The 23,860-nt window shown below is 44.4% G+C and overlaps 1 long non-coding RNA gene across 1 annotated transcript; it reads left to right on the top strand.

Annotated features, from left to right (window-relative positions):
* Nucleotides 1-1,392: 1,392 nt before the first annotated feature.
* On the top strand, nt 1,393-22,044 carry LOC138917810 (uncharacterized). Its single transcript, XR_011426280.1, has 4 exons — nt 1,393-1,674; nt 3,130-3,222; nt 19,041-19,138; nt 20,881-22,044. It is a non-coding gene; the product is annotated as an uncharacterized lncRNA (long non-coding RNA).
* Nucleotides 22,045-23,860: the final 1,816 nt, after the last annotated feature.

The raw sequence follows: 23,860 nt of genomic DNA, 5'->3' as shown, positions 1-23,860 counted from the left end.
TCGGGGGCAGTTTCCTGTCGGAGGGTGCTTGTCTCCCTCTACAGGAAGCCATCAACCTTCAGGTTCCCCCTCCCACATCCAGTCCCTCGGCTGAGCAGGGCAGGGATATGTGGAAGAGGTGGTTCCTCGTCTCTGACCCCAGCTTCTGCAGAGAGTTAGCAGCAGTGCGAGCTAAGGGACCTGCCGAGGAGACCTGGCGGGTGTGTGGTGAGCACAGTGGAAGCGAAGCCCCCTGTTGCCCGCCATGCCCGTGGTGTCCTCGCCACAGCACATGCAGCCCTTTCACTCCTTAAGGGAGCAGGCCCTGATGACAGGCTGCTCGGGGCTTGAGGATGGACGAGGACAACTTATTCTGACCACATCCCACACATTGAGATGAGGAACTCCTGACCCTGCAGTCTCCTCTCTGGGGCGGACGACTAGCTATGGCTCCCCTGGGAGAAGAGGTGCACACCCTCTCACCTGCTCAGGAAAGCAGTGAAGAGAAACCGAGAAGGCAAACGTTTCCTCCGTCTGTGACCTACCCCTTAGACAACGCCCCTCAGTTTCGTCAAGAGCCCTCTCCTTCTTTGAGCCCGCAGGCATTTTTTTTTCTGTTTCAATAATAGCAAGAAGTTTTTATGATGTGAAACTGCTCATAAGCCATTTTCCCAGATCCGGTGATTATGTTGATCACTTGTGGGTTTGTGACAAATAACCAGAAAGAAGTCCTTCCACAAACAGAACTCACTGACCATAATCTCTGCTTTTACAGAAAAGGAAGACGGCGAAATTGAAGCACTAGCTTTCTAAACTATTGGTGTTAGCAAGTCATTTACGAATATTATTCAGACTGTAGAAATGACTTATGGTCAACTTCTGTCTCCGTAGTGGGTGGTAAGGGCCGGGGGTCAGGAAACACGGGCTCTTGCTCAGCTCTGCCACCAGTTCCAATTCCACGGAGCGTCCAGCCTCTCACTCAGGTTGCTTGTTTCTCTGTTTATGTAGGGCCCTTTGGGTTCTCCCCAAGGGGAGGGCTGAGGGCCTCCTTACAGGAGATGTGGGACCCCAGACCACATTGGGGCTGGATGCAGAAGGATGCCCTGACACTCAGTGCTGTTGTCCAGTGCCTTAAAATAACTATCAAAGCCCAAACAGGGAGATGGTGAAATTCTTTGGAGGAAAAAATCCTGCTGAGCCTTGGTCTTCGTGCTCTCTCTGATTTGTTGTGAAAGCACTCATTGATCTCCTTTCGCATGTCCTGGTTTTTAATTGCTTCAGTGGTACCCCAAGATCTCCTTTCCTCCTGAATCCCTCTTAAAAGTCTTAACTATTGAATTTCACAGTCAGGCGAAGGTTATGAGCAGGATTGTTTTACTGCCTTTCTTTGATTAGTGCTTAATTCTGTTTCAGAGGAAAACTACCCTTCCTGACTTGCCCCACCACACGTAACACAGCTGACAAAAAGACATTTGCAGAATCATCAACTTTTAATGATTCTGCTGAAATTGGCCCCCTCGGAGGCGGCTAATGGAGAATGTGTGTCTGCTCTGAGATTCTCAGCCGGTCCCCAAGGTGGCTCAGGTTCTTACCTGGCCTCTTTATCAAATCTGGCCATCAGATAGCATCGGATTGATTTCACCTGGGGCCCTTTGGCAGAGGAAGCAATCAGAACCGGTTGGCTGAGGGTTTAAGGTGAGCTTGAAAATGTTTGAGTCCTGGAAAGAAATGTTATGGGCTCCAAAATATGAAGAGAAAATGGTAAAATCAAATTAATATTTATTTCTACCACCAAATTGTAAAATCTTTAACATCTTTTGTAGCAACATGCATTTAATGTGGGATAATGGCTCCTGGAATGTGCCTGCTAGTGTGTGGCAGAGGGAACCCGGGCCTGGGCAGAGGAAAGACACCCAGGCCCCCGGAGGCATCTGGGCTGCTTTCAGCCTCTAAGGAGGCCCAGCCAGGCCAGAGTAGGTAGGGTGTGGCAGGTGAGGCACCCAAGATGTGCCACTTGCCCAAGGTCCTCCTCTTGGGTGCGGTCCTGCCCTTGCACCAACCTGGAGTGCCTCCTGCAAATGGGCACCCCAGGCACCCTGCTTGCCGCACCCTGGTCTGGGTCCTAGGTCCAGCTTTGGGTTCTACACACAACCCCTGGATCTGTAGCATAGATTCTTCCTTTTTGCTTAATCCAGCTTGAATTGGTTTGGTTACTTGTAAACAAAACTCTTAAGGCAAGAATCAGGACCCCTTGGCCATCCCACTCCCCCTTTCTACAGTAGGGCAATGTAGTTACTTGGTTAAAGAAAGCAATAAAATATTCAAAACTTGCAAACCAACTTCCACAGTAGGTTGCTTTGGAGTATCTGCTTGGATTGTCACTTTTGCTGGAAGTACCCAAATAAGCAGTTTGTTGCCTATTATATAAGTTAGTGTTTATTACATTTATTGTCTTGGGTCTGTCTCTTTCTGCCCAGATGCTAAGTTCTATGCAGGTATGGATCTTTGTTTTCATCCCTGTTTTATCAAGTGCCTGGTGGTGCTCAATAAAATGTCTTAGGAGAATGGTAAGCACCGTCTTGCTGGAAACACCCAGACCTAATAATAATCCTACTGTTAGAAAGAACCCTTTTGGGTCACTGTCAATTAAACTTTTTACATTACTTCCAAAGTGATTGATGACCACAAGCTAGATTTAGAAGGGACTTCCTAGATTATTTGATCTGGTCCCTTCAGTTTATAGATGAAGACAAACAGGCGCAAAGAAAGGAAATGTCCAAAGTCTCACAGCCCGAGAGTGACAGCCCAGGACAAGAGCCTGGGTCTCCTGGCTCGGCTCCCTGCCGGCTCCAGCACGCGGCCGCCCATTCTTAGCACTGTGGGTGAGACACTGGGCCAGGGCTGCTTTTTCCCTCTGCTCCCTGACAACACAAACACGCCACAGCAGGCACACAGTGACCGGATGGTGGGGGGTTCAGCTTTCCTGCCCTCAAAGCACCAGCAAAACAGAAGCTATAGACCCAAGGACAGTTTTCTTTCCACTCTAATCTATTAAACTAGCTTGAAGCTGGATCCTGATCCTGATCGGAGGGGGCAGCCCAGGCAGTTTCCAAGCTGAATCACACTTTGTCCTGACCCTTGATTTTCCAGACTCAACGGCTCCTTTGATGAAGTAATCAATGTCCAAGTTGCTTTGCCCAGGCCAGCAAGATCTTGCCCAGGACAAGATCAGATCCCCTTTTGGTAGGTAACAGAAGAAATGACCATGAGTGTTCAATGGGACAGCATTTCATATTCCTGAAACTCCTATGGTTCAGCATGAGGAAAATCAAAAAAAATCTGGGAAATGCTGCTGGTCCAGCTCCCGAGGCTGCCCAGCAGATCACTGGGAAGAATCCAGGAGTGGAGCGGCTACGTGAATGTATCAGGACAACTCAGCAATGTGCCTCATTAACAGACCAAAAAACAAATCTATTCACCAAGGCCGCCCGTGAGAAAGTTCGGTGTGCTACTGAATTGTGATCATCTCAGAGGACTTCCATTTTATTTGCCATCCATGGTTTATAATGGCTCTAAGCATAGAAACACACACATGATGGTCAAGATACAAAAAGAAGTTAGAAATAAGATATAGCGATAACATGAAAAATCTGATAATCTGGCATGAAATTAGTTCCATGTATGCATTTTTTCTATAATATCCAAAACCTGGGACAAGCTAGATGCTTGGCATTTGGAGAACTCTAGGAATGGAGAGAGAGCCCTAGACACAGGAATATGGATGGTTACCCTAGAAATGGAAAACTGTAGTGTTTCTTGGAGAGGTTTCGCTTTAAAAAACAAAAAGTCCCTTGATTTGTCATCACAAGGGGGTGAATTTTTTTTCAGAGAAGTTTGCTGCACAGTCCTTTTATCTGAGATAGCTGCTCAAGACAAACTCTAGCTGTGGGTACCCTGGGCTGGCAAATAATTTGGCATCCCTTCAAATTGACATTCTTTAAATATCTTTCCAACATTTTCTCAGTGGGGGCAGAAAGAACAGATTGTCTACTAATAAAAACTGTACACCTCTTTCTTTATGTTCAAATAAAAGATTTATTATATGCCTGTGAGAGACAAAAATGCACCAGATAATTCAGGAGATGATTTTATTCAGGCTATTGCAAGAGGAAGAACATTCATTAATGAAGAATGCTTCAATGTAAAGGAAGGGACCTGGGTTTTATAGAGGCAGAAGACCAGGGAGTCACCCACCAGGTCTGTGGCATCGAGAAAGAGTGGACAGCGAGTCTTATCTGAGTCACATGGGCAAGGCAGGTTCTTTTCGACTACGGTTAGTTGTTTCCTGGAGTACAAAAGAGTGGTGGGATTTCAGGACATGAAAAAGTGGGGGGACTTAATGTCGCTGTTTTTCAGAGCACAGGGCTCAGGTCAAGTCCAATATCGTCATGCCCTAAACGACAACATTTGAACTTTTTTAGAATTGTCTTCCACATGACCATTTTCCTGTTCTTTCCTTTTTTTTTTTTTTTTTGAGGAAGATCAGCCCTGAGCTAACATCTGCTGCCAATCCTCCTGTTTTTGCTGAGGAAGACTGGCCCAGAGCTAACATCCATGCCCATCTTCTTCTACTTTATATGTGGGATGCCTGCCACAGCATGGGTTGAAAAGTGGTGCCATGTCCACACGCGTGATCCGAACCAGCAAACCCCGGACCGCCAAAGCAGAACGTGCGCACTTAACCGCTGCACCACTGGGCCTGCCCTTAACCACATTTTGTTTATCCGTTCATCAGCTGGTGAACATTCAGGTTGTTTCCACTTCTTAGCTATTATGAATAACACTGTTATGAACATTTCTGTACAAGTTTTTGCATAGACATGTTTTCTTTTCTCTTGGGTATGTACCTAAGAGTAGAATTGCTGAGTCATATGATAGTTCTATGCTTAGCTTTTTGAGGAACTGCCTAATTGTTTTCCAAGCAGCTGCACCACCATCTTACGTTCTCAATGGCAGTGTATGAGGCTTCCAGTTTTTCCACATCCTTGTTGACACTTGTTATTGTCTATCATTTTTAGTAGAGCCGTCCTAGCGGGTGTGAGGTAGTATCTCATTGTGGTTTTGATTTGCATTTTCCTATTACTAATGACTTCAGCATCTTTTCCTGTGCTTTTTGGCCATTTGCTTCTTCTTTGGAGAAAGACGATTTTCATTTCTTAATCGGGTTGTCTTTTTATTGCCGAGTTGTAAGAGTTCATTATGTATTCTGGTTACTAGTCCCTTAAAAGATGCATAATTTGCAAATATTTTCTCCCATGCTGTGTGTTGTCTTTTCCCTTTCTCGACAGTGTTCTTTGAAGCACAAAAGTTTTTAATTTTGATTAAGTTCAATTTACCTATTTTTTTCTTTCATTGCTTGTGCTTCTCACGATGTTTTCGTGCCACTTAGAGCTTCGTGCCCGGGCAGCCAGCTGACGGAATTCTCTTGATCTTCTCCAGGCCGGGGACTTGAAAACATTGGAAAATACCACTATGTAAGGCGTATTGCCATAATTACTGTCTTTGTCTTTCTCCTCAAAGATGGTGATGATGGCAGTTTCCAACCCTATGAGCAATGTCTCCGAAACCTCCAAGACACACTATAGGGCACAGAGGTGCCACCACTTCCCATTTGAAGTTTCAACAGACCTCTACCATTTTCAAGTCTCTAAGGCAGTCTTTCTCCTGAGTGAATTCTTTGGAATGTTCTTCCCATGGGACACCTGCAGAAAAAGGGCCCTATGGTCAAACAAGGGCATGCCAAACCTCTCTAGAAGATGCACAATATGTGTTAGAATAATAACGTCTCTGAGAAGTTCTGCAATAAATAAATAAGTCTAAACCAAAGCTTCTCAAATTATTTGAGCAAGAAACTATTACAAACAAGAAACTTGACTATTACAAACAAGAAACTTGACTTCACAGTTGAACGGGCAGGAAAAGACAGGCTATCTTAGTGACCTAACGCAATGAAAGTCTATCAACTTTCACGTCAGAGTGCAGCGTGGGTCCCAGTGCCCTTCTGCCATAGTCATACCATATGGAACACATGGCCTCCAAAACAGCCAGGGAAGGGAGAGAGAGAATGGAGGCGTGTGGCTGGGAGATTTTTATGGGCTGGACCTAGACATTCCCTTGGCCAGAATAGTCTCATCTCTCTAGGTGCAACGTGGTCTCACTGTGCACTTAGGAGGAAAGGGTTTGGTGACACGTAGTGTGGTACCTGCCACACATGATTCGGAAACACTGCTCGACTGCCTTGCACAGCTTCAGAATAGGCATCCATGTTGACTGACAGCGTATGAAGAAGCCCCCAAGAGTATCATGGCCTTCCCTCCTGGACCACCTCCTGATGGTGAGGCTCCATCGTGCCTCAGAGCCTGGCCCTCTTTGTGGAGCCCGGGAAAACAGAGCCTACTCTGACCCTGTGCTTATATCGCTATCAATCATGTGTACTTCTACAAAAAACAGGGGATCATTTGAAAGATCACATGCCAAAAAGATCTTGCATTTTCATTCCATCAGAGACAAAATTTGACAGGAGCAATTGAGTCAATGACTTTAGATTGCTCCACTGAAAATCAGGTCAGTGGGATACTAATGTGAGAATATGGCTCTGTGTGCCATCAGACCATATGGAACCCTGAAGACCTGACACAGCCAATGCATTAACACGGCCGACCTATGGCTGTTATTACTTAGAGTCCTGACACGCAGAAAAAATGAGGAGAGAAAAAAAAAATAATGCTAGTGGTAAATATTTGATGTTTTCCCAGAAAGAAAACTAGGTCTTGGTGTGGTTGGTGCATCTCTGCGGTTTAAGGACATAAATAGCCTGAAAGACGTGTTAATATTTTACACAAAAAATCAATAACTCCCTCCTGAGTGCATATGATGCCATTATGGCTTTTCAACATCAAGTGGTGTTGCAGAGGAGAAGGAGAGGTACTGTGTAGGTGGCGATGAAAAAGAAAGCGAAGAACAGATGATAAAAAGGGTCAGAAAAGGTGCTGTGTGTGCCTGCAATTTGAGGTACTTGGGAGGGTCTTCTGGGTGGGGAACAGGCCTGGTGCAGCCCGTCCGAGGTGGGTCAGCCTGCCCGGTGCCCTGGGCTGCTGCCAAGACCAGCCTAGGTCCTGCCCGACAGAGGTGGCTGCAGAGGGACGAGCCCCAAGGCAAAGCTTGTTTTGGAGCTGTGTGGTACCCGGCAAAGAGCACCCACGTTAGAGCCAAAACCTGGCTCTGCTGCTCTGTGACCCTGTACAAGTTCCTTACCCCCAGCAGGGCCCACTTCCTCCACTGTGCCCAGGACTGTAGTGAGGCCTGGAAATGGTTCCGCCAAGCCCTCACGCACAGTGGGCACTCCAGCATGGTGGCCATCCTATTGCCCTCTGTGTGCTCGTATTTCTTTTTCTCTCTTAGCATCCCCATCCCTCACTGCCCAGCGCTCCAGCTCTGATGTCAGAGACAGGGCTGTTTCTCTCCTGGCTCCACTTCTGAGCAACTGGAGCAGTCTTTTCTGTCTCCAAGGCTCAGTCTACTCAACTGAAAATGAGAAACATTTTAGTATCTATCTACTGGAGTGGTTGTGAAGATTAAACGTGGTAATGCACGTAAACTATGAAGACACCGCTGGACACAAGCAGACACAAGATACTAACAATTGTTATTTCATTGCTTAGGTAACCAGTGGTCCCAAAGCTAGTAGAAGCAAGAGTTTCCAAGAAGTGGTGATGGGTCTTGAGCATGCTCAATGTGAGAAAGGATCGAAAAAGGAGTATTGAGAAACACACCCATACACAGCACTGGTCAGTGTGCAGGGCATCCTTTCTCTACAGAGGGCAGCTGTGAGGAAGGAAGAAGGATGGCCTTCCAGATGCTTCTCTTTTGTCTTATAAATATTTCCCAAATAGCCTTTCCTTCATTGCAGTTGATTATTTCCTTACCTGAGGCAGAGAGGTCTTCTCCAAAGTGTCTGCTCAGCAACCTGGTTTTTCCCAATTACTGCACAGGTAAACCAGTAGGATTCGTTTAGGGGTTAAAAAGTAATATTGCAACCCAAATCTGACTGGGCTTCCCAGGCTGGCTCTTCTGTCACCCTACACCCCAAGGCCAAAGTTGTACAGCCATAACTTTTAAAACCCCAAACCCACTGAAAAGCATCGCCAAATAATGTGAATAAAGTTTCATGGAGAAGAAATGGAAAAGGTTCCACCAACATCACACCAGAAAACATTAGAAAATTCCGCTGTGACTCCTGTCTCCCAAGGTTCCACTTCCTTGGGCAGCCATGTGTCTCTTCTCCCGCCCTGCCTCCCGCCCCCAACCCTCCTCGTCAGCGTCCCTCCCCCTTTGCACACACTCTGTGCTTCCCCTGCAGGCTCTCTCTGCACCTCTGCTCATTTGCATGCCCATCCAGAACCTGCTCAAAAGAACAAAGCTTCACCCATAGCTGGCCACCCCCATAGGAAGGCAGGAAAGGAGAAATTCATCAAGAGGTAATAATTTCCTAGTCACAAGGTAAATATAAATTCATATTTAATAGTTTTTCTATTAAGCACATTTGCTAAGATTTCTTTTTCTCCTTTCCAGTAGCAAAGTAGCAAGAAATGAAAATCTCCTGTCTGGTTAGGGAAATGTAATTTACTTACTACTTCTCTCCCAGAGGGGCTCAGCCTGGAGAAAACATTCTCAGAATGTCTAAAGTGAAATTTAGTTTTTACTTTGCTTTGAGGCTAAGTAGCCTAGTAAGGAAATACAGGGGAGCTGAATTTTATGTGAGATTCGTTTTCCTAAGTATCCCATTTAAGTTAAAACACATACAATTGTATGGGAGGAAGACAATTCCTCTGCCCTCTAGGTCCTTCCGGCTGGCCTAAGAATTAGATTGACATGAGACAGAACAACAGGAGAAAACCAAACAAATTTAATAACTTGTATACATGGGAGAGACACAGGAAAACTCAGTAACTCCCCAAATGGCCAAAGCTCTCACCTTAAATAGATCTTCAGCTCAAGACAAAGGAGGATGTTGGGGGTGGTGGTGTGGGACTTCAAAGGGGAGGAATGCAATTCACATGGAGATAGAAAAGCTAATGTTTGGTAAACAGTTGTTTGCCAGGCCATGCAGAGACAAGGGGACATGGGGAGGACTTTGATCAAATGGGCCTTGCTAGGTTCCTCCCTGTCTACCACACATAGTTCATATTATCCTATAGTTATCTATCGTGATAGCTCCTTCCTGCAACAGGCCTTTTATCTTAAACTCTTTTAGGCAGTTAGGGGGAAGGTCAAAGTTTCTCCCTGAGTCTTTGGTCCTTAAAATAATCAGGCCAAAGAGACACATTTTGGGGTAGCAAACTCTGCTCCCCTACACGATTCAGAACTAATAATGGTGGGTATTTTTGTTTAGCAGTCAGTATATTGAGAGACAATTCTCCCTGGGTCTTGCAGAGCAAGGCACTGACTGCCTTTGTTCTGGATCATCTTTCCAAGGATCTGAGTATAATGAACAGCTTGGGGCAAAGGGTGGGCGTGACTAAAGATGTCCCTCTCTGCAACGAAGGTCAAATATGCTTGCCGCCCACTATAAGAGATGTGGATTCCACAAGCTCTGGGTCCTTCTCCTGCAACATGACCCACTATGATGCAGGTGTCACCTGGCCTTCTCGGTGTCACCCTGGGAGCTGGAGCTCTGGAAACTAGCACAAATGCTGCTTCTCTGGCTGCTCCTATTGTTGTGAGTAATAAACATTCCTTCTTCTCTGACACAGGAGTCTCCTCCACGAGCAGCCATGAAACTGTGCAGGCTAACTTGTCAGGTAAAATCTCAGACTCCTCACAGGGCTTGACTAGGTGATGCTCTCCCAGGGGAAACTTGAGTAAAACAGTTTACCATTCACCAGGCTCTGCAGCTTGGAAATGGTGTGTTCAAGGTCTCCCTTGCACCTGAGCTCAGGAGCAGGGTCTCCACTAGATGCAAAGTCAGTAATGAGCTGATCCAACACCAGACTGCAGTGCCCGCACTCTGAGTTGCTGTCAGGAACTTTAGTGGAACTTGTTCTACTCTAGTTTTCTGTATTTTGAAGGCCGGTGGACTGGTCTCTATTACATTTGGTACATTCTTCTGTTAAAAGGAATTCTGCAACTTAAAATTTTCTCTACTTGAAGGCAGTGTAGGGGAGGAAGACATTTCCTCTACCCTCTCTGGGTTCGTCTGACTGGAGAACGAATTAAATTCACATGAGACAGAATAGCAAGAGAAAATTAAACAAAGCTTTATAGCATGTATACATGGGAGAGGCTCAGGCAAGCTGAGCAACTCACCAAAATGGCTGAAGCCCCCACCTTAAATATCATCTTCAGCTAACGACAAAGGAGGATGTTGGGGGTGAGGGGAGTCAGTTACAGGAGGTTACCAGAAACAGGAATAAGATTATTATGCAGATTTAAGTCCTTGCCTTTGGTATTGATTAAGAGTTTCTAGAGAGAAGGTCATCCCCTTTCTTCTTCCTGGTACAGAGAGGGAGGGACCTTTACAGAAGGAGATTTCCTTTACAATGTAAATGTCTCTTAACAAAAGGCAAGCAAGTTCCACTCCTCAGAGCCTCCTTCCCTGTCCCAGTTTATCAAAAGCAATCAGCCTCAAATAATCCTCATGCCAAAGAGACATATCTTGGCTGGCCAAGACCAGTCCCCCACAGCAGTAACCCCCATCATTGTTGCAAACAAGTCAGCATGGGGATGGCCTTCATCCCCAGAGTGAGGAAGGGAAGGAGAGCAAGAGAGATGGAGTTAGACCTCCTCTGACTGGGGAACCCTGAGCCCCAGAGAGTGCTCTCCAGGAAGTACTGAGACGCTCTGCCTTCCTCTGGCTCCTCCTGGCATTTTCCATATAGGAAGATTAGAACTAGTCAAATGCTAGGGAGAGACAAGACTTAATAGGAAATTACTTAAAAATTGAAATAGTAGACATGCCACTTGTGAAACTTTCAGACAATACAGAAGCTTATTATAGACACCATGTAAGTTCTCCCCAGCACCCACAGTTTGCTGAGTGTTCCATCAGGCCTTTTTCTTTGCCTATCTGGGGATGGGGAAAAATGTGTATATGAGGGAGGATATTGATGGCTCAGAAGAAAAGCCACGGAAGCTGGTGGGAGCTTCATGCATGACCAATTTAGGGGGAGGGGGCAGAGAACATTTCTGAAGAAGAGTCCAGAAGAGGAGAAGTATATCCAGGGGATCACAATTGTGTTTGTATCTTTGATCTCTTAGCCTGGGTAACGGGCATACAGGTGCTTAATGTAGTAATGTGTATAATTTTTTGTATGCCTAAAGTGTTCTTTTTTTAAGGGAAAGTGATTAGAAATAGGTAAAATTCATTCAGAAAAATAATTCCATATACCATAGATTTATATGTGTTTCATCAGATGTGTGTATAAAACACATCAGGTGTTTATATTGGAAGTAATTACATAACAGTTAATTACAGTTCATCTTCTGTTGTTGCTTAATTGTAAAATAAAGGAAGTGAAGTAATGGGATCGTCATTAGCTAGGGGCCTGGGCATGAAGGTGCTGGCTGGTGACATCTGAACAGTTTCTAATGCCATCTAGTGGTAACGACATATGCAATCTTTGGGAGCAGCCTCTCAGACTCAGCCTCGGAAACACTCCAGGAGCTTTTAAAACTACTGATATCTGGGCCCCGCCCCCAGAGATTCCAATTTAATTGGTCTTAGGTGCGGCCTGGGCATCAGGACTTTTAAAAAGCTCCTCAGGTGGTTCTAATGCAAAGCTGAGACAGAATCACCATCCTTAAACGAATGAGAGAAATGTTTAACGCCTAAAATCCTATGATCCCAGATCAGGCATTCATCCCTTCATTCACTCAGCAAATATTTACTGAGCACATATTATATGCCACGCACTCTTCTAGGTCCTAGGAAAGTAAAGTCATGAAGACATTCAAGAGCTCTGTTCTCATGGAACGTATATTCCATCTAGAGAAGAAAGACGTGAATGAATGCATACAACATCAAGAACCCGTCTGGCAGGGATGAGGACTGGGCAGAGAATGAAAAGAGGGTAAAGGGATGGAGACTGGGGGGATGGCTGCTTTCCTCGGGGTCAGAGAAATCTCTGGGGAGAAGCTGAGGAAGAAAAGACAAGAAGGAGGCAGCTCTTCTGCTGGCGGAAAGAGCCAGAGCAAAGGTCCCAGGCTGGCATGAATTGGCCTGTCTACAGAACAAAGGCCAAGGGGAACAGAGCGTGGAGGCGCAGGGACAAGTGACCAACTGTTCAAAGACTTGGACTTTGTAAACTAGGGAGAGGAGTTGGGATTTTATTCCAACCACACCAAGAAGCCACGGGGCTTTTAAGCAAGCTAGTAAATAATCCGTAAGCCTAAAATACTAGGAACATGCTCCCATTTATCTTAAAATTGAGGCCTTTCCATCAGATTTCTCTAAAGGGTATCATATTCAAGATTGTTTCTACAAGTAGCAGTTAGATACATGTTAATTGTTTATTAAAGCTGAGTATTCTGTTTTTATTAAGTTTTAACCTAAAAAAAACCACTGCAGGGGGCTGGCCCCATGGCCAAGTGGTTAAGTTCATGTGCTCCGATTCGGCGGCCCAGGGTTTCGCCAGTTAGGATCTGGGGGCACAGACATGGCACCGCTCATCAGGTCATGCTGAGGTGGCATCCCACATGCCACAACTAGAAGGACCCACAACTAAAAATATACAACTATGTACCAGGGGCTCTGGGGATAAAAAGGAAAAATAAAATCTTAAAAAAAACCCCACTGCAGTTCAGAGGTCTCCAAGACCACTCTCAGGTTCAGTGATTTGCTAGAAGGACTCGCAGAACTCAGAAAAGCTGTTGTAGGGGAGGAAGACACTTCTACCCTCTAGGTCCTTCTGGCTGGCCTAAGAATTAAATGGACACGAGACAGAACAAGATGAGAAAAACAAACAAAGCTTTATAACACGTGTAGGTGGGAGAAACCCAGGAAAGCTGAGTAACTCGCCAGAATGGCGAGTTGCCACTTTAAATACCATCTTCAGCTAAAGGCAAAGGAGGATGTTGGGGGGCAGTGGTTTGGGACTTCAAAGGGGAGGAAGGCAATTCACATGGAGATGGAAAAGCAAATGCTTGATAAACAAGTGTTTGCTGGGCTGGCTACAGACAATGTTATCTTATGGTATTAGCGCCTTGCTGGAACAGGCCTTCTGTCTTAAATTCTTTTAGGCAGTTAGGGGGAAGGTTTCTTTCAGAGTCTTTTGTTCTTAACAATAATCAAGGCAAAGAGACACATTTTGTGGTGGCCAATTCTGATCCCCGACACTGTTATCCTCACAGTTATGGTTTATCACACAGAAAGGATACAGACTAAAATCAGCTAAGGAAAAAGGCATACAGGGCCATGTCCAGGAGACAGCAGGTGCAAGCTTCCAGCTGTCTCTCCCATGGAGCCATGCAGAGCACCTGCTTCTCCCAGCAACAATGGGTGGCAACACAGGGCATTGCCAGCCAGCCACCTCTTATTTATTACTAAAAGTAATAGATAAAAAAAGGGCAGTATAAACGTCTTATCTAGGTGAGATAAGATGTTAGTAAATACCAGAAAAAGCAACTAAAAGAGTTGAAAGTGGTTGTCTCTGGGAAGAACTTGTGGGGAAGAGGGGGCCAGGGGACGCTGTTTCCTCGTTATAGGCCTGTTAGAACTACTTGATCTCTGGTGCAGCTGTCAATCTGCTAAAATAAAAATTAATGTTTCAACAAATTAAAAAGAGGGTAGAGAAAAGAAAACATTAGTACTTTTAAAAATTGTAAAAATAAACAATTTTTAATGTTTTAAAAATTTTAAGAAAGGATAGAAGATATGAGATATCCAGATGATGTTCTAGGAAGGAAAAAATGGCAAATGAAAACAAATAGTATTTCTCTATGTGATATAAATGTCTTGGATTATTTTGAGTACTGTTTTTTAACTGTTATTTTTATGGACTTGAAAAAGCTATAAGGGTTTTCCTAGGTTCGCTTGCAACATCAGTCCTTCATTTCTTCCCAAAGGTAGTGGGTTTCAACTCATATTTCTCTGAGCCTGTGGGAGGCACCTCCAGGACACCTGGAGGGTTAGTCCAGGAGAGGCAAAGTGAGTGGCACTCTGGGCACCCCCACTTCAACCAGAACGGCTCTCCTTTAGTCTGGTTTACATAGTGGTGTTTTCCACAGGATTTTTTTACAGGAGGGAAACCTCTGCTGCTAAAAGAATATCTGAAAAACACTGCTAGTCTTAGGTGCTGCGGGGATCCTGTGTTTGAGGAAGGATTCTATACTTACATTCAGAAATATCTCATCACATCTCTAGGTACTAGGCTCTTTATTTGGACAAGTTGTGCTAAGTTTGGAGAAGGGGCTGGGGGTCTGGTCCGCTCAGCACTGGCTCAGCAGCAGCAACAACAGGAAGTGTTAGCAGGTTCAAATGATCAAGTTATAGATGAGTGAGGGCTTCTTGGCTCTGGAGGGCCTCCTGGTCACAACATGGGGACTCTCGTGCATTTTTTGTCAGCAGACCTTTATTGAACCCTGTAGTGGACCAGGCACTGGGTAAGAGCTGTGGATCCAGAGGTGAAGAAGGGCCTGCACCTGACTTCACGATGGGCAGTCTAGGTGAGGATACAGCCAGTCCACAGGCAATTACAGGACATCACTGAGCCACATATCTTCCATCTGCCGCCCAGAGTCACTCTCCACATTTCTATACCCTGCCCTCCACTGCAGGAGGCTGGGTACAACCTCCCGTGAACCATGCCAACAGGCTCCCTAGGCTTCTGGCTTCCAGTTGGGTTTTGCCATTGGGCTGCTCCAGCAAGAGATCTGAATGGGCAGAAGAGTAGGGTATTTAGGGTATTTATTTCCCTAGGTCACTAATCCTACATGACTCTTTCCTTCCAGGTTCTGACAATCCCTCCCCCATTCGTCTCTTTGGGGTTAGAGGTGCTAACTGCTCCACTCTACCAGCCCTGGGTTATTGCAATATCCTTTGTGATTTCCCCATCTCATCCAAACCCCCCTAGAGTTGTATAATTTGAGTGTGACATCTGTTTCCTATTGTGACTTTGACCGGAGAAACTCTGAGAGCAATGTTAGGACGGGCACAGAGACTAAAACTGAGTAGGGAATGTCTTATAATGAAGGTGCGTGGAAGAGGTTGTGTGAGTCAGGAACGGTGGGGTGAATTTTGTTGTGTCCTGATTTGATTGGTTAATGGACATCTTGTGATTTAAAAGCCCATAAACAGTTTGGATTGTCTAAAGCAGAGGTCAGTAAGTTACTACCTGGGCCAAATCTGCCTGTTTTTGTAAATCAAGTTTTATTGGCACACAGCCACACCCCTTCATTTACATATTGTCTGTGGCCACTTTCACACTACAACAGCAGAGTTGAGCAGTCCTGATAGAGATTATATGGCCTGCAAAGCCTAAAATATTTACTGTCTGGCTCTTTACAGAAAAACGTTGCTGATCCCTGGTCTAAGGCAGCAGTTCTCAAAGTGTGGTTCGTGGAACCTTGGGAGGTATTTCTGACTCTCGGTCAGTGAGGTCAAAACTATTTTCACAATAAAAGTAAGACACTATTTGCCCTTTTTACTGCGTTGACATTTGCACTGATGTGAAATACCCAGGCTGGGCAAAATTGCTGGTGCTTAGCATGAATCAAGGCAGCGGCCCTAAGTCGTTCTGGCAATCATATTCTTCACTGTATGTACTCACAGGAGAAAAGGAGTAAAAGCCAGTATCACTTAAGAATGTCCTTGATGAAGCAGTAGACAGTATTAATTTTATTAAAAGTCATCCCTTGAGCACATGCTTTTTTAACATTCGATTAAATTTTTAATATCCTATTAATATTCTATCTGACACACTGGGAAGTACGCAGACAGCACTCCTGCTGCATCCATAGCGGTCTCAGAGAGAAGCACTTTGCGATTGTTTGAGTTATGAGCTGAATAAAGCCACTTATTTCATGGGACACCATTTTTACTTGAAAGGATGACCATCAGACAAATGATGGCTCTTCAGCTTTAGGTACTTGGCCACATTTTCTTGAAAACAAACGAAGTGAGCCTGTCACTTCAAGGAAATCTACTGATACTATTTGTTGCCAATGATAAAATTTAAACATTCATGTGAAAATTAGAATTTTGGAAAACTGCATTTGCCACTGTGAGCTTCACAGCTTCTCAACGCTTAAAATACTTTTCTCATGAGACCAGTGATGATACTGATGAATGCAATTTTTTACATTGTATCATGAAATGTTTATAACCAACATTTGGAAGATCTGCATATTGCAGTGAATAATATTTTCCAAAGAGTTAATGTATGATGATCCAAAAATCATCCACGGTAAAAGATCTACACAATGTGCAGGATGGATCAGTGGATTTTTTTTTTTAGGAAGATTAGCCCTGAGTGAACATCTACCTTCAATCCTCCTCTTTTTGCTGAGGAAGATTGGCCCTGAGCTAACATCTGTGCCCATCTTCCTCTATTTTATACGTGGGACGCCTGCTACAGCATGGCTTGATGAGTGGTGCCGTGTGCACACCCAGGATCCGAACCAGTGAACCCCAGGCCACTGAAGTGGAACGTGCCAACTTTGCTGCGCCACTGGGCCAGCCCTAGGCCCAATGGATTTTAATGTAACAAATTGAAAATTCTTTCATATGGTTTCAGATTCTACATCATAAAGAACCTTTAAGAAACTACAACTTTTTTTGTGCAACAATTTTGGTGCTGTATCAAAGAAGAATAGCCACAACTGTGTAAAAAGGCTATTAAAATACTGCTTGCTTTTCAACCACGTATCTGAGTCATTGTCTTCATATCCATCGACCAAAACAACAAGAGTCCAACAGATTAAATCCAGGAGCTGATGTGAGAATCAAGCTCTCTTCCATTAAGCTGGACATTAAAGACACTTGTAAAAACATAGTGTTACTCTTCTCACGAAACGTGTTTTATTTGGGAGAATATAGTAATTTTCATTATTATTTTTAAGTCAATAAATATTTTAACATTTTATCAGTTTTAATTTTTAATATGACAGATCTTGATGGATATAACCCATATCAATGAAAACTCTTTGAGGTCCTCAGTAACTTTTAAGAGTATAAAGGATTCCTGAGAACTGCTGGTCTATTCCAGGGAGCTCTGGAAGTCCTTGGACCTCGAGGCAGTGGTCAGGAGATGGAGACGCTGGGCAGTCTACAAACCCCAGGGCCTGGACGGACGCGATTTTAAATATCACAAGAACCCAGGTTTTGTGTGCTAGGCACTGTGCCAAGCCTTTAGAGTCATTATCTTGTTCACAACGAAGCTCTGACGTTGGTACTATTAGACCTGTCACTCAGAAATGAGGAAACTGACTCGGATCTCAGTTCTCAAAGCTGGTAACTGGACTGGGGACTCAGATCGTGCCAGCTGGCTTCAGGTCCCATGTCCCTAACTATGACACCACATGACCGTGGACATGGGTCTAAGTCTGTTTTCCTTATGTTCTCTTTCCAATAAACTGAGATGGTGTAGTTTCCCAATAAACTGCAAATGCCAAAGGGCTCGCACTGTAGCTCTTACTAAGTTACCTTTGGTCATGCTGAATGAGTTCCAACACAATTAAATGAAGACAAAGGCAGTCGAAGAGTTCAAAATTATCTTCGGTAGGGAAATGAAAACAGTAACCACTCAGTTTTTCATTTGTTTCCCCTTATGAGCTCATAACTCACAATTCGCAATTTATAGCTGTTTTCAATTCTGTTATTGCCACTAATGAACTAAATGGCACTCCCAGTTCACATCAGCAGGATCGTTATTGCTGCGTGAATGGAAGGGGTCTTCAAAAATATCTACGTTCAGGGCCAGCCTGGTGGCACAGCAGTTAAGTTCGCACAATTCGCTTCTTGGTGGCCTGAGGTTCACCATTTCGGATCCTGGGTGCGGATATGGCACCACTTGGCAAAAGCCATGCTGTGGTAGGCGTCCCACGTATAAAATAGAGGAAGATGGGCATGGATGTGAGCTCAGGGCCAGTCTTCCTCAGCAAAAAGAGGAGGATTGGCAGCAGTTAGCTCAGGGCTAATTTTTCTCAAAAAAAAATATTCTTAAAAAAAAAGAATCTACATTCATAGGTCTGGTCTTTCTCATTGGAAGGATTTAGAAATACTTGAAATTAATTTCATGTCAGATGTCTCATGTTGAGGTAATCTAAAGGCTAAAATAAAAGTTTTATTGAAGAAGGTCAACAGTACAGCCAGTTTTATACTTAAAAGTCCACAAACAAAAATTAACTCTTTTCAAGAAGCTCTTTCTCAAGATAGGTAAGATGAGGCCGGGGAGCCCAGGAGAACAGCTCCCTTCCCTGTGGATTTTCTCTGTCACCCAGAAGAAGAAATTGAGGGTCAGACATGTCAACAGCTTGACCAAAGCTACAAAGTAGGGGAAGAACACTGAGCTCCTCCTCCTCTAGCCTGAAGGCTCCTCCTCAAGGGCAGGGACGGGGTCCCCTGCACGATGTATCACCAGCTAGTGGCACAGGGCACGCAGTTGGGGTTCGGCAGGTGTTGGCTGAGCTGCGTCCAGGTCGCAGACCATGCAAGCCTGGTTCTGAAGCTCATGCTCACCTCCCTAGCTTACTACTGTTCTGATGGGGTTAGTCCTCGTTTGAGAGCCCTGATTTGAGAAGAAATCCCAAAGGATTGATGACTACATGCGGAACATCGAAGGGCTTTGGGGAGAATCAGAGAAGCGGAAAGAGCTTTCTGATGCTGACATAGTCACTGGAGGTGACTGTGGGCAGAAAACCAAGTGTCTTCACTGAAGCTGCCTCCCTCTTTTTGCCTCTCCCAGTTTTTCTGAAAGAACCACTTGGGAGGGATAAGAAACAAACTAACCGCGGGGCTATGGGACAGCACCACGGGGAGACTTACACTGTTTTGCCTCATGTTTCAGAGTGTTCCACGTGGAAAGTGGAGTGAAGCTGCTGTCAACAACCTAGACAGGAGCAGGCCGGTGTCTCAGGAGGCAGAACAAAGGAGAAGGCACAGCTGGTATGCCTTTCAGTTTGGGAAATGGGGAGACCTCAGAAAGAATATATGCATGGGCAGATGTCTGAGTGAAAAAGAACAAACTCCAATCATAGGCTTACGATGGATGTTCTCCCTCTTTCAAGAAAATTTTTGGGGGCTGGCCCCACGCATAGTGGTTAAGTTTGGCGCGATCTGCTTCTGTGGCCCAGATTCACAGGTTTGGATCCCAGTCGTGGACATACACCGCTTGTCAGCCATGCTGTGGGGTTCACCCATGTCTAAAGTGGAGGAAGATTGGCACAGATGTTAGCTCGGTGCTAATCTTCCTCAGCAAAATAAATAAATGATTTTTTTTCCATCCTAAAAATAATACATTTATTTGGAAGTCACATGAATGTAAAAAGAAAAAAAGGTATCCATCTAAAGACAATTACTGTTTACAACTTTAAGTATATAGGTGTGTATGTATGTATACACATACACACACATATATATCATAATTATTTTGCTTTAGCATTATGCCATAGGACTGTTGCTATATTTTTTTTAATTTTTCATTTTGAAATAATGGCAGATTCACAGGAAATTGCAAAAAAGTGTAGAGTTCCCATGTACTCTTCACCCAGTTTTCCTCAATGACAACATCTTGGGTAACTATAATACACACTCACAATGAGGAAACAAGCAATGTTACAACATGTGTGTATAGTTCTATGCGATTTTATCACGTGTACCTCTGTGCAGGCACCGTCATAGATAAGATACAGAACTGCTCCATCATCACAAAGCTCCCTCATGCTACCCTTTTAGAGTCACACCCACCTCTCTGCTCCCTACTATCTCTACTCTCTGGAAGCCATTAATCTATTTTCCATCTCTAAAATTTTATTTAAAGAATGTTATATAAATGGATTCATAAGTATGTGACCTTTTGAGACTGGCTTTTTTCAGCCAGCATCATTCCCTTGAGATGCATCCAAGTTGTCACATACATCGATTTTTCATTCATTTTTAATTGCTGAGTAGTATTCTGTGTATGGATTTATCTCATAATTTTAAATGGTTGGTAAACAACATATACAATGACTGCATAATATTCCCAGTGGTAGAGATGCTGTACATTTCCTAGCAGGTCCCTTATTTTTGGACATTTAGGTCTTGCTGATGAAGATAAATGCTGCTGAATATCTTGTCCAAAAAGGGTTTCCTGATTCTGATTTCTTTAAGATAGACTTTCAGAAGTGGAATTATTTAGACAAAGGACATTAATGTTTTTCAGACTCTTAATGCATATTACCAAATTACTTTTCCAAAAGGTGTATATATGTATATAGCCCCACCAGCCATTTAGAGATTACCATAAGAGGTTTTCCTAAATTACAGGCTGAATAATAAATGTGTATCTTGCTTTCTGCAAAAGCCAATTCAATACTCACAGGACAAGCTAATGAGCCCTGTTATGTCTGAGATGCATTTAGTTGGGTTTGTATGATCTAGAGTAATCTTGGTATTGTGCTGCCCATTGTGAGCAGCATGACTGGAGGCAAAATCTTGCAGACACGCTTGGTACAACGATGGCCAGGAGGCCTGTGTGTGCTCTGATCTGTGCTTTCTCTGGATTTTTGTTGGCTATGTCAGAGAGGCCGATCTCTGGAAGAAAAGAAGGAAAAGTGAGAGAATCAAAAAAGCTCAGATCTGAGAGGACAAGTGAGTGACATGGATGTGCATACCACTGACACGGACTGTTGCTATATTTTTTATAGCAAGCTGACAAGCTGAGCCCACCAGTGACAACAACCAGCTGAGAGCTCCATCTTCAGGACTGACCAGTAGTTTAAATTAAATCGACCGATTTGGGACCCTTGTTGTAACATTAGTGGTATTAATCAGCTAACTTCAGGAACAAAAATTAAATCCTAAAGGCGCCTCATTCACATAGTACAAAGATCTCTGAAATACTGACATTCCATCTAGTATTAACAATTGACAAATTTTGGCTAAAGATGCTACTGTCTTACCACTGCGTGTTCAGTGTTATAAGCAGCCCCACCCTCATCACGGGACACATTGATAGCTCTAGCCCAGGGAACTGCAATAAGCTCTGACCTGCCAGGACCTGGAGCCAGCTGGGGAAACTGACCAGGCGGCCAAACCTGTGAGAAGCTGGCCAACTCCAGTGGGTCCTCGGCCAGTGGAGTCGACAGGACCAGGAACCAGCACACCATCTCTGCTTGGAGAAGACAATGGTTCTCAACAGAATTGCGCATCTCCTTTGTAAGTCTAAGAGATCCACTTGGACCTAGAAAGGGGAAATTGGAACTAAGGGGTTAAGATTTGTGGTTCAGCTCATAGAAGTTACTGCAACATGCTTCACTGAAGGCAAGCTATGCTGGAGGATTACAGCAAGCAAAGGTTACAAGCCAGGAAAGATGAGTCCATCAACATATGCAGCCCCCTCCACCTCATCTCCCCTGATGTTAAGGTACATAGCTGCAGAAGTCAGCAAGTACACACGCTCGGCATTGCTTGGACTCACACTCAGGACTGAGGCGGTCCCAGTCCTTCTGAAGTGCCTGGGTTTTATGCCGTGTTACAAACATAAAGTCCTGTAGGTGTTGGCCACAACAAATTCGGCTGCAAGAAATCAGGAACTTAGTCATAGGAAACCATTAATAGAGTGAAAAGCAATCACACAGTGGGAGGAAATATTCACAATACCTGTATGTGACAGAGGACTCACGTATAGACTACATAAAGAGCTCCTACAAATCCGTAAGAAAAAATCAGACGGCTGAATACAAAAGTGGGCAGAAGACTTCAGTGGGAGTCTTGAAACTCCCATTCATAGCATCTGAAGAAGTGCTGAACTTCCTTAGTTATCAGAAGAGTGAAAATTAAGAGCACAATGCGATACTGCTACGTACCAACTGGAAAGACTAAAAAGAAAAAGGAAAGTATTGACTGTTGGTGTAAGGAAAACCTCCTTCCTCTGTGCACTACTCACTGAATACCTCTGTGCTCCAAATGTGTACATTTTCCCCACAACAAGCAATTCTCCAACTCTCTGGCAGACATCACCTGACGTCCTACAATTTAAATCAATTCTGACACTATCTTCCTGGAGTTAGCATCAGACCACACAGGTTAAGGGCTCAGTCCCATACGACTGCCCCCAATCCCTGTGTACTCCACACACCAGTCACAAGTCTTGGTTGTCATCTGGGCTTCTGACCAACTGGCTATAAATTGGAGATCCTAGGACCCCCTCTTTGGGTTCAATAATTTGTTAGGATGAGTCACAGAACCCAGGAAAACAGTTTACTAGTTATTGCTGATTTATTACAAAGAATATTTCAAAGGGTACAAATGAACAGCCAGATGGAAGAGATGCCTAGGGCAAAGTAGACAGAAAGGGGCGCAGAGCTTGCATGCCCTCTCCAGAAGTGTCACCCTTCCAGCATTTCCATGTGTGCACCCACCTGGAAGCTCTCCAACATCCGTCCTTTGGGGTTTTTAGGGAGGCTTCATTATGCAGACATGATTGATTAAATCACTGGCCTTTGGTGATTAGGTCAACCTCTAGTTGCTCTCCCCTCCCCTGACATTGGGGGTAGGGACGGAAAGTTCCAACCCTCTGATCTCATGGTTGGTTTCCCTGGCAACCAGCTCCATCCTTAGGAGCTTTCCAAAAGTTAATTCATTAACATAAACTCCAGGGGGCCAGCCCTGTGGTGTAGTGGTTAAGTTTGGTGCACTCTGCTTTGGTGGCCCGGGTTCACAGGTTCGGATCCCAGGAGTGGACCTACACCACTCATCAGCCATGCTGTGGTGGTGACCCACATGAGGAAGACTGGCACAAATGTTAGCTCAGGACGAATCTTCCTCAGCAGAAAACAAAAACAAAAATACAAAACTCCAGTGTGGTTGAATTCCTGGGGTTTTAGTAGCTCTGTATCAGGAATGAGGACTGGGACAAATACATATTTCTTATTATAAATCGCCATATCACAGTTGGTGACTATGTCATACACTGCTGAGGGAAATAAAAGTTGGTACTGACAAATAAAAATGGCAAGCAATAGGATATATTGGAGTATATGAGGAAGCCATTTGGTATAAACCTAATTCGGCCTGACTTTGTTTTTTCCAAAAGGGCCTGGCTGTGGCTATTGAGCATTGCATATCTGCTTAGACATTTCCTATGGCCAGAACAAAGGCCCTTGAGATAAAGGTGCAACTTCCCCCCACATTAGCATTTCCTTAGGGATAAGCATTTTTCCTTAGGCTAGGAACTGATTGCTGCACTCATCTTTGACCACCCAACTCACCTGTGACCACCCAGCTGGAGACAACAGACTGCCACCCTGCTGTGTTCACTGAGACAGAAGACCTACCTGCTGTTTCCATCAATCGCTGTGCCCACAGAGCAGTCTCGCGACTTTTGTAAAAGGGACATTTCAATCCTATGTGAAACATCCTCTCTGGGGGTATATAACCAGTCTGTGCACCCCACTTCTTTGGTGCCCTTTCTTCCCTCGGGAAGAAAGGCCCCGGGTTATAATCCTCAGATTTAAGCTCAGAATAAACTCGCCCAAATTTTCATTTATAGATTGGTTATGGATTATTTTCGTCAACAGTACAAACACTTTGGAAAACCGTTTGGCAGAATTTACTGAAGCTGAATTTACTGAATTTCTATGAATTACCTGTGACCCATAATTCTACTCCTGGGTACATAGCCAA

Source organism: Equus caballus, chromosome 15 (assembly GCF_041296265.1).
Source record: "Equus caballus isolate H_3958 breed thoroughbred chromosome 15, TB-T2T, whole genome shotgun sequence".
Lineage (NCBI taxonomy): Eukaryota > Metazoa > Chordata > Mammalia > Perissodactyla > Equidae > Equus > Equus caballus.
Note: the sequence above shows the minus strand (reverse complement) of the source record. Positions and strands in the feature narration are given on the sequence as shown.